Source organism: Centroberyx affinis, unplaced genomic scaffold, assembly GCF_046629955.1.
Source record: "Centroberyx affinis isolate AG114_WGS23_722 - 3 ecotype Tasmania unplaced genomic scaffold, CSIRO-AGI_Caff_v1 ptg000006l_1, whole genome shotgun sequence".
NCBI lineage: Eukaryota > Metazoa > Chordata > Actinopteri > Beryciformes > Berycidae > Centroberyx > Centroberyx affinis.
In genome coordinates this window covers 33,821-45,147 of record NW_027278722.1, presented here as the reverse complement: position 1 = coordinate 45,147, position 11,327 = coordinate 33,821, and positions in this window count along the sequence as shown.

The following is an 11,327-nucleotide window of genomic DNA, read 5'->3' as shown; positions in this document are numbered from 1 at the left end:
AGGTGGACGCGGCGCATGTGTATGATGTCACGACGTTACGACACATGAAACCACTACACGATTCATCACAGTGTTTTATTTTGAAAGCGCTCAGTTTCAGTTATCCAGAAAATTTAAATTCATGTTGAAGCCGAAACCGGTAGGCCGTCTGTCATTTTCCAAACACCCAAAGCCAACATTTTATCAACCCCATAAACCACAGACAGGTCAAATTTACTGCTCTGACTTTGAAGGGGGGAAAAAACACAATAATGAATTTGCATTAAAGAATCAGCTCAAGATCAAGAGTAAAGGCCTGTGCATCAACTTGATCATCATAGTGCCAAATGATACATTTCAATGGCATAAGTAAATGCATACATAGAAATATATTTATTGTTAATGTTTAGGTAGATAGCAAGTTGTTAAAAGAAAAAACAAGGCAATCTTAAACATCCAGAGGTTCATCACTGTATTTGAAGTAAGTCTATCCAATGCCAAATGTGGTGGGGATAAAATTGACCTTTTGACACATCAAGGCTCATCATTTATTTTTTGACTTGAATTATTTTCACCTTGTGAAACGATGAATTATATCAATCAGAGCCCAGTTGGATTTGTTTAACAAATAAAGTAAATGAAGAAAATTTGGTTGTTGTAGTGATGGGTCACTGTGCCTTTCTGCAGTTTAGACTGTGTCAAATAAATCATCCTCTTTTGGTATCTTTTGGTTGGGCCTGTCATGTACTGTAGACCTGACAATAATGGAGTAAGGTATCATTTTTGATCCATAGATGGCAGTATTGCACAGTTAAAGGCCTTTTGGGGACAAACTCAGGAGACAAGTTGTACTCTGGATGTACCTTTTTAACTCCCTTTGATCCAATACATGTGTCACTGCAGTGTGACTGATCACACAGCATGCAGGTCAATTAGATTTCACTTTTTAGAATTAGAAAAATAAATGAGTCAATGTTGGCCTTGTATCAGAAAATTTGTTCTCATGCTCTCGCATCATCTGTCACTGTCAGTCGGTTAAGTTTCATCATTATTAGTGGTGAACTTTCATCATATTAGTCAGCACTATTACTTCTTATCTATATGAATCCTGCCTTTGATGAGCAGACAAAACCTCCCCCTGCTGTCAAGCTCATGAAATAAGTGCTGGGACACAGGAATCTGTGGAATGACGGGGTTGACTGCTATGGAGCTGTGATGGTCGCGAGTAAACAGGGCCGGGACGGGACGGGTGTGTCGGTGTGTCGGTGTGTCGGTGTGTGTGTTTGTGTTTTTGTGGTGAGACACCGGTTGTGTGTTTCCCTATCTGTCTGTCTGACTGCGGGTGGCTGCGCACGTGTGGCTGCACTTTGGTGTCTGTCTCTGTGGGTTTCCTTCTGCCCTCTGTGTGTGTGTGTGTGTGTGAGTGTGTGTGTGTGTGTGTGTGTGTGTGTGTGTGTGTCCATGCAGTGCAAAAGTGTTACGGGTCAAGTGATGAATACCTGAAAATCATCATCATATACATATTTGTTCCTTTATTATCCCTTTCACCTTTGAGGTATTGTAATATTGTAATTTTGCATTATAGTAATGGGTTGTTTTGTGCATGTGCCTTTATTGCTAGTCTTTGATTGCCTGTAGTACTTTTAAATCCTGACTTGCTCATTGTAGAGCCATTTCTTGCCCTGATGAAGACCAATAGGGTCGTTGGCTCTAAGTCATGACAATAAAGGCTTTTTAAATTTCAAGCTTTTAGTTTCTTCCATCATTACTGGATTTAGAGTGCCTTGGACTTCGTGTTTACAGCTCAAGAGTTTGCTTTTTTTCTCTCTGGAGGTTTATAATCTTAGAGTTAGTATCTCAGTTTTCTATAGATTTGATTCCTGTTCCCATTGTGCATCTATAAGGACTTCACTACTTTTTTTGAATCCACAAGCGCACCAAGTGTTACTTCTGTCTACCTGAACGTCACCTGGCACATCATGATGTCAGTCTTCCCTGCTAAGATCCAATAGGCCTGGCTATGGATGGAGCTTCACACTGCGGCTGGACCGATGAGTATGAGAAATACCTTCATAAAAAAGCGCGTGATGTCCATGGACAGGCAGAGTCGTGTGTCTGGCACCCTCAAGCCACATGGTGGAGGATTTGTGGAGAGGAGACTAAGCCTTTCAACACAAGTGGTTTTCAGAATAGCTTTAAAGAATTGACACGTCTGACAGGTGTATCCTCTACTTGCGTAACTACCTGTCCTGTTAGAGTAAACAGTCTCCTTCATATTCTAATGGATATATGCAGGATGCAAAAGCAAAGTCTAAATTTCAGCTGCAGAGGAATTGAAGGAAAAGAAGAGAAGAAGAAGAAGAAGGCACTTGTTTTCCTGCTGTGGAGCTGGCTGTGACTGATGAGTGGATTAAAGGGCAAACCGCAGTGTCGGAGAGAGAGTGAGACTGTGTAATGTATGTGTCTATGTGACTCCTACCTGAATGTATGTGTGTGCGTGTGTTTGTGTAGTCTGTGCATGCATCCATGCATGTGTGTGAGTCTGCACACCCTTGCTCCGAGGCTCTGGTCAGACAGCGCATAGCTGTGGTGGGACGCAGGCTAAGCGCCTCTAGACGACAGTGAGTCAACAATGTCTGCTCTCACTCAGGAGAGACATGATAGGTCTTGCCTTGGCTCGTCCCTGCCTGGTGTGGTAGGACACCTAAAAACTGTTAGTGTGTATGTGTGTGTGTGTGTGTGTGTGTGTTGAGAGGAAGGGGGGGAGATAATGGTGATTTAATTAATTAATTGGTATTAACCAGATGTTAGCCTGCTGAATAAGACAGCAACATGCATCATTGTCTGTGCTTACACGCATAATGTTGTTCTTGATAGTCTGATGCCACTGTAACGTAGAAACCAAAACATTCTGATTCAAAACACATAGCCCCTGCTCAACAAGAAAAGTAAGCAACTAAGCAATTAATTTGGTTAAAAGCTAACTCTTCATGAGCAGAGTTAAGGCCAGGATAGCGTCTGTATTTTTTATTCTGTTTATTTTTTTATTCATAGTTTATCATTTTCCAACAGAGCAATCATATACATACAACTCAAAAAGAAAGAGAAAGAGAAAGAGAGAGAGAAAAAAAATAACAAACACAAGGGGTTTCCTCCATTACAACATCAGCATCTCTGTTTTCATTGATACGCAACGTCAAGAGATGATTCATGAATTCATGGGAAAATACTGTGTGGATCTACAGTATGAAATGTTTGTGTTTTTAGAACCAAATGAGCTTCATAAGTGTTATTGGTTATTATCTGATGCCAAAAACATTTATATAGTCACCTTTCCCAATTCTTTATCCTTTATCGTTTTGTCTGCCCCTCTATAAAAGAAGGTCAAAGTGCACGGTCAGCTATAGAAACATGCCATGCTGGGCGTCCTGGTTGTCAGTGGTCTAAGGCGCATACCATGCAACCGCAACATCCTGGGTTCGAATCCGGCCCAGGACCTTTGTCATCCCTTTCTCTCTCCCAATCTTTCCTGTCTCTCTCCACTATCAAATAAAGGCAAATAATTCCCCTCCCAAAAAAACAACAAGTACCGTTGGAGTTGGTGGGGATCTAGCGTCTTGTTCAAGGACACTTTTTTTATTTATTTATTTTTTATTTTAACAACTTTATTTACATTTTCACAATACAAAGTATATTCAGGTTGGAATATGGTTACATGTACTTACTGACTTATCACCCCCACCCACATCCCCCCATCCAGGGTGTTCAAGGACACTTTTAACAGGGCTGATGTTTGTTTGTCACAGGGCCTTGAACCCGGGCCACCCAGTTGAGGAACAGTCTCCCTAACGATTATGTCACCCTGCTGCCATTCATGGCGTTATGGCCGTGTTGTTCATGTTCAGAAATATTGATTGGACTGCCCTTGACAATAGGAACAACATATAAATCCTTTAATTGCATGGTATTCCCCTCTAAAACAGCATTCAACCAACAGCTGCCTTTTGCAGCAGCGCAATTATTCGCCCCAAATTGTTAGAAAACTAGGTTGAAAGAGAAATTAAAGTTATGCAACATTGTTTAAAAAAGCCAACCATTTTATAGCTTGGTGGTATCCCTCTGGAAAAGGCAAGATGCCTCATAAAATAGTGCAGAAAAAAGAGATTTATTTTCTGATTTAAATTCACCAAGTCTCCCAAAAAGCCACTCGACCCTTTTTATAGATGGCTGTATAAGATTAAGACAAGAGAAAAGTGATTTCTCTTACATGATTGAATTGTTTACACTTGAAAATCTCTTGCGCGCCCTTCAGACCTAGTTAAATCACTCTAAACCGCCTGTTTTCATGGACATTGGAGAGTGTGTTTAGCCTTGTCTGGTAAAGTTAAATGGCCCTTGTCTGTCTAGAAGTGTTCCTTGGGTGTTTTTTTTTTTTTAACACAAAATGGATAGAGGATTGTGTTTAAATCTGTTCCTGAATGAATGTGGGGAGATTTGAAAAACCCAGCATGTTCAGACAATCCTTGTCAAGACACTTAGATTGTGATTTCTGAATGAACGAGCATGATAATAACTACCATTTCAGATAGGAAGCCACCGGAGAAAACACATTCATGGCCACCCTGCTCAAGACTGTATAAAGGTAGCATGTAAACAAGCTAGGGAAAATGAGTCAAAAGTACAGCTTAGTTCACAGGCATTACATTTAGCTCCATGGCAAGCACAGGCACATCAAATTGTTTACATAAGAGAGGTGTGTTCAGTGTGAGAATCAACTGGAATAGGTGATGTGCTTGAAAGGAAACTGAAACTGGGCCATTATCTCATCAACAAAAAAATCATTCTCATGCATATCAGTGACATTTACAGTAGCTTGCATAAAGGGATATACGAGGCCTTTTGAGGGCGTCACATTTTTCACATTTGCAAAGATCATCAAACACAAACGCTGAGGCAGATAAAAAATGATTTAGAGAAGGAATCCATTTAAAGGGTGTGATGGCAAGCGGAGCAGACCTTTATTTATGAAACCTATCATTTAACTAGCATTTCCTGTTAGCCACAGGATGTGGTTCCCATTACCCTCCCTGCCTTTGCTGTCCTACATGGTTTCCGGAAGTCACGTTCTTACTCTGTGTTTTACAGAGTGCAAACTGTGGGCTTCCAGTGTCAGAGTACATAGCACAAATGACATCGCTATAGGAAGTTGATGAAGGGTGCTGAGTGCTGGATTACCCATGTGGGCAGATTCATGATTTACTGTAGTATATTTACTTTTATAACATTACTGTGATTGAATTTGATGTACAGGAAGTAGTCACAAATAGTATGAACACATGGAAAATGTCTGTCATATTTATGCTTCTACATCTTTTGCCTCAGCTCTTACACGATGTTAACTAATTGAAGTGAGTGGTTTTGAAGTACAAAAACATAGTTATGAAAACAATGAAAATATTTCTGTGCCATTTAGGCGCTTTGATCTTTGGGTAATTGCTGGTGTGTTTGTGACTGGTGTGCACATGTTGCATGCATGTTGCTTCCGTTATTGTGTAACTGCCTTGGCACAAATGAGGGTTAAACAGCTGGCAGCAAACCAAAAGGTATAAAATAAGAAGTGAAGTAGAATTAAGAACCTGGCAGTATTCTGTTGTAGTCAAGCATAAATGCTAATAAGACCAGTAGACGAAAATCTGCAGGTCATCACTTAAACTCAACAAGACCTTTTGTCTTTCCACATTGTACTCATCCTGTTTGTTTTCCACCCTGAAAAGACAATGTTTTTACAGTACATAGGGAGTGGACGACTCCCTATTAAATATCACTGCCACGATCCTGTCCTCCCCCTCAGTTTTTCTTGCTGATATTTTTAGAGCCGCCTGGTCAACAATCATCAAGTAAAAAGCCGAGGAATTGTTTACGTTGACACACTCTTACCACTTCAGTGTGGTGACTCGTGACGCTGTGGTGCCTCCATACGTCAGGAGAGGCCAGAGTGAGTGGGAGTCAGGCTCCGCGCTCTATTAGGGGGGAGCCAGTCTCCCAGGTTATTGGGCAACTGGTGACGGGGAACTGTCCCGTGGATTTCCACTCGCTGCTATTTCAGGGAAGGAGCAGGTCTGTTTTGAGTTTACAGAGAAGCCACAATATCCTATTAAGCATTGTTAAAGTAATTGAGCGGTGTTTACTCAGAGGGCCTGATGGTTAAACTGAGGCCTCTGATTCTATGCAGATGCTATGGGAGACAGATCAAGGTTACTGGCGATGGGATGGACGGATGGATGGATGGATGGATGGAGAGATGGATGTATGGAGGGATGGATGGTTGGATTAATGAATGGATGGATGGATGGATGGATGGATGAGATATGGATGTATGGAGGGATGGATGGATGGATTAATGAATGGATGGATGGATGGATGGTGGGATGATGGATGGATGAGGGAGGGATGGATGGATGGATGGATGAATGGTGGGATGATAGTAGGATGGATGGATGGATGGATGAATGGTGGGATGATGGAAGGATGGATGGATGGATGGATGGATGGATGAATGGATGGATGGAGAGATGGATGTATGGTGGGATGATGGAGGGAGGGAGGGAGGGATGAATGGATGGATGGATGGATGGATGGATGGATGGATGGATGAATGGATGGATGGATGGATGGATTAATGATGGATGGATGGATGGATGGATGGATGGATGGATGGATTAATGATGGATGGATGGATGGATGGATGAGAGATGGATGTATGGAGGGATGGAAAGATGGATGTATGTATTGATGGATGAATGGATGGATGGATGGATGGATGGATGGATGAATGAATAGATGAATGGAAGGATGGATGGATGGATGGATGGATGGATGAAAAGACATTTAACTTACCCTTCATTGTTATGTCTCATTTATACCAGTTTATTCCACTGTATCTGTGATTCAGAGTGGACTGAACTGTATTTGTACAAACTGCTGGAGTCAGTTGCACTAGAAGTGAACCTCTGATGTCTGTCTCCAGCAGCCGGTGTTTAGCCAGGCTGTGGCCAGTCTGGCTCTCCGCCAGTGTCTCAACTCTGTTTAGGACCTGGCTAAACCTGACTGGACTGTGGCTGGCTCGCCTGCCCTCCACAGCCAAAGCTCGCCACCAGCTGGCACATGAAGCAAAGTTACCCAAAGTGGTGCCTGTGGCTTGAATTTGGCCCTCCATAAAGAAATTGGCCCTCCAAATCATTCTAAACCGCGTAAAATATTGTGCATTTAATCTAGTTTCTTTTTGCTTGTTTCTTTTGCTTCTTTTAGCACTTTGTTTAGAAAAGTACTTTTAGAACTTTTAGAGCTACTAGGAGAAGCAACTAGGAGAAGAAAAACAATGAAACTGTCATATATTAGTTATTTGTTTCTTTCTGTAGCATTGAAATGCTGATTCTAGATGTGTAAGATGTGCATGTTGTTTCAAATTCAAATTCACATTGTTTTGTTTGCAGGCTTATCAATAGAAACACAAATTAAAAAAAACAAAAAAAACAAAACAAATTAAACCATACCAAGCCATGGCTAGCCGCAGCTGGGCTAAACCTAGCTAATGGAGACAAAGCATCAGTCATTGCATAGCGAAATATATAACTCATATCACTTAATACTGTATTTCAAATTGATCTGTGACAAATAAGTTGCTGCCCAATGCTTTCAACTAATGAAACGCTTATACGGTCAAAACAGTGACAGTAACTAATTTCATCCTTACATTTTACAGAATTTACCTTGGTTAAATGGTCTGTTTCATCACCATTCTTTCACCCAATCATCTTAAGAGGCCCAACCTTTTCGTACACTCTTAAGTATCAGAAAGAATGTAGTTGAGAAAAGAAATTATATTGTATGAGGAGAGGAGGATGTGCACCTTCCTCTCGGCGGATCATTTTCAACCATTTACCAACACAAGAGGTTATGATTAATGCCGGAGTGTGTATTTACATTGTTTGTTTGAGAGTGGAGGAGTGTTCCGTACCACTCCTCCACCACCTCCTCCATTCCTCTGGCTGGCTGTCATCCCGCGTGGTTTTCCTCTGGAGGGTAATCACGGCATGTCTCATGCAGACACTTCCTGGTTGCATGGTTGTTGGGAGAATGACGTCAAAACCTATCTGCTGTCTGAGAAGAAAAAGAGCATCTTTACTGTGTCTGAGGTTTGAAGATGTCGGGTCGAGATTAGAGTCACCAGGGAAAAACTTGAGGCCTGACAATAACACTGCTGATTCTAAATCAATTATAACTGAAGAGTTACCTGATGTGTAGGATGATTATAATTATGAATAAATATTAGGGATAGGACGATATATCGGAATTCAATATATCGCAATACAATATGGGGCAGAAATATGAATCTTGATAGTAGCTACATTTTATTTTTTATTAGTAATCACAAATGAGACGGCTTGCCCATTGCAATTTCACAAGCTCTCCATTGAAATGATATTATTTGCACTTTGTAATGACATTTTTAAATAGTTGTTTACATTCTAGCAAGCCAATGCCATTGCTTGAAAGATTTGTGGCTCAGAAATAAACTCTGCACACTCTGTCATACTTTGTTGTCATTGAACTTTTATTTATTACATCATATCGTGGTTGTATTGAATCATGGACCCCATATTGCGTATCGAATCGAATAAGCAGATTGTCCCATTCCAATAAACATGATGTGCATAGAGGGGGGGCCTGGAGAAGAAAAGGCCTGGAGTTTTTCTGATGACCTTAAATGGTCGCAGGAAAAACCTATGTGGCATGTACAGAATTTCACGGCACATATTCACCGGCAAGTTATGAGTAAGACGGATTCCTCTTTACCGGCAAGTTTGGGCCTTGAGAATGAGCGGCACCTCAGCAGGTGCCAGGGCGGCAGGGTGGTAAATACTTTTTAGGCTCATGGCACTCACAGCGGCATGTGAGACCGGTCTGGAGTCTGGAGCCATGAGGAGCGAGGTCTAACGCACACCGACGCACACACACACACACACATATAACACATATATGCACACACCGTATATCTTCACCATCACTTCAAGCACACATGCACAGCAGCACAGCACAGAAAGTGAGGAAGTGGGCTGGAGTCCAAACTCAGCGAAGGAGGGAGGCAGAGAGGATGGGGGGGGGGGCAGTGCGGGGAGAAGCGGGAGGGAGAATAGCGGAAGACAGAGCCCAGTTATAATTGCTTGCGTAGGCTGACACATTTGAATTTACAGCCTGCAGCCTAGAGCTGCACCACTCATTTAAGACTGCTTATTTAAAAGCAAAAAAAAAAAAAAAATAGAGAAAAGATATTTTGTTCGCTTGTTGCTTAATCTGTTTCAGGCCCCTCCCTTCGCTTTGCTGTTGCTAAATTTGTCTCCGCTTGCTCAAACGTAAGAACCCAAAATGACAGCATTATTTTGACTAGACTGTTTTTCCTCCCAGGGAGAGAGGCCAGGGGAAGTGTAGGTGACCCGGGCTGGTTAACCACCACTAGACCACGGGTTGGCTGGGGCACTGCCACCCCCGCAGCCACCCTCTCCCTGCACCGCCTGCCAGGTCCACATTACTACTACTACACGCCATGACCGCAAGTGGCCCGGATCCAGTGCCAGCCTCCCATTGGGTCATACTGGACCTCAGTTTCTCTCCCCACTGGTGTAAACAGTCTGCTGTCTGACCATCGGCTGGCACACAGCTCATCTGGGTCGTTGTTTTTATAGGCCAGACGGTCATTATGTGTGTATGTTTGTGTACATTACCCACCTTGGGGCTCGACCTGCAGTTTGCACAGGTCTCGCTTGTCATTGTATGTGCACATGTGTGTGTGTGCAGTTGTGTACTACTCTTTCTCCATGAATTGCGACACTTCCAACCCTAGCTCCTGTCTGAGACTGATCAGCTGGGGAGTTTTGGCTCAGAGGCTGCACAGGCACTGGCCATGAAGTTTATTCTGGACACAGCAGAGATATTAAACTAGCTCTCTTCCAATCACAGACCCGTGGAATGTATAACATTGACCAACACCCTTTTATAAACAACATTTACAAACACACAACAGAACATTTTCAAAATTCTCCCATTAAAGCACATGTAAACCTTGATTGGGGAGACCACAGTGCACAGGGCCTCCTTCGAGACAAGTTCTCACAAATACCTAAAAACGTCCTCCTTCCTTCCTTGCCACGACCCAAGGACCAGATGTCATCTGTCTGGTGTTGATTAGCAAACACAAACACACTTTGCCGCAACGATTCAACCGTCTCGGATGAGCGTATTTAAACAAAAATGGAACCCGTGCCAAGCTGTCCCTCTCTCAGTGTTTTGTGCCCAAGTATCATTTGGGACAAAAGATGTACTGTAAACACTGGCCTATGTTATGGTCCTCTATGCCCCCCAAAAACACACACACATCACCTCCCACGGCCCACCCCTCTGGTTGCGGTACACTGCCTGGGGTGTTTCGGTCCATTTCTTAGTAGTAGCAACACTCCACTCAGCCTGTGGGATTGAGACATAACACAACATTTGGTCAAACCATGGAGGTTCCTCTTGTTTGGGTCTGGTCTGTCAAACGCGGCCGGGTGAACTTTCGAACGGCATCACTCCGTGCTAGATGTGACTGTCAGGCATAATGCTACATTAGACGTAGTTACACTGATTTTACTGAAGTTCTCTCATAATAGATTTCCTGCATGTACCTTTAGGTTAAGGTTTGGGATGGATTTGAGCCAGTAATGTAAACTTTAGATCCAGAAACCAAACAAAGCAACATGTGAGCCCCACACAGTAAAATAGCAAAACAGTCCCAGAATGCAGAAGAGCGCTCTGATAAGGGTTTAGTGTGCCAATAGAGACAGCCGTGGGGCTGGTAGATGGGAGCTGATAAACCTCTGACCTCTGTCTTCACATTCTGGCTTTAGCTATTTCTTTTGGCCGCACATCATTCCACGAAGGGTGCGACTTTGGTTATACAGGTCATCCCTGACCTTCAGGCTCCCTGACCCGGCCTCATGACAAGATGCAGCTAACGGGTTTGGTCAGTTCACTTCCAATTCACTTTGTACTCGACATTCAAGTAATTCCTTGTGTCCTGTGTTACATAATTCTCATTATTTTGCACCAGGGGCTGAAGTGTTGAAAAAAACACTCACTGCCAGGAGGGAAAAAATAAAATGATGAGTCATTTTTTGAAGAATAATAATCTTATTCTTGCACGTGGCCAGACACAGGACCTGGTGGTGGTCCGCCATTCTGACAAACTTTCCATGTTTCTTCACTGCGGTGATGGCGGTGATGTTGTTAGTCCCAGCCGAGACGGTGTCATA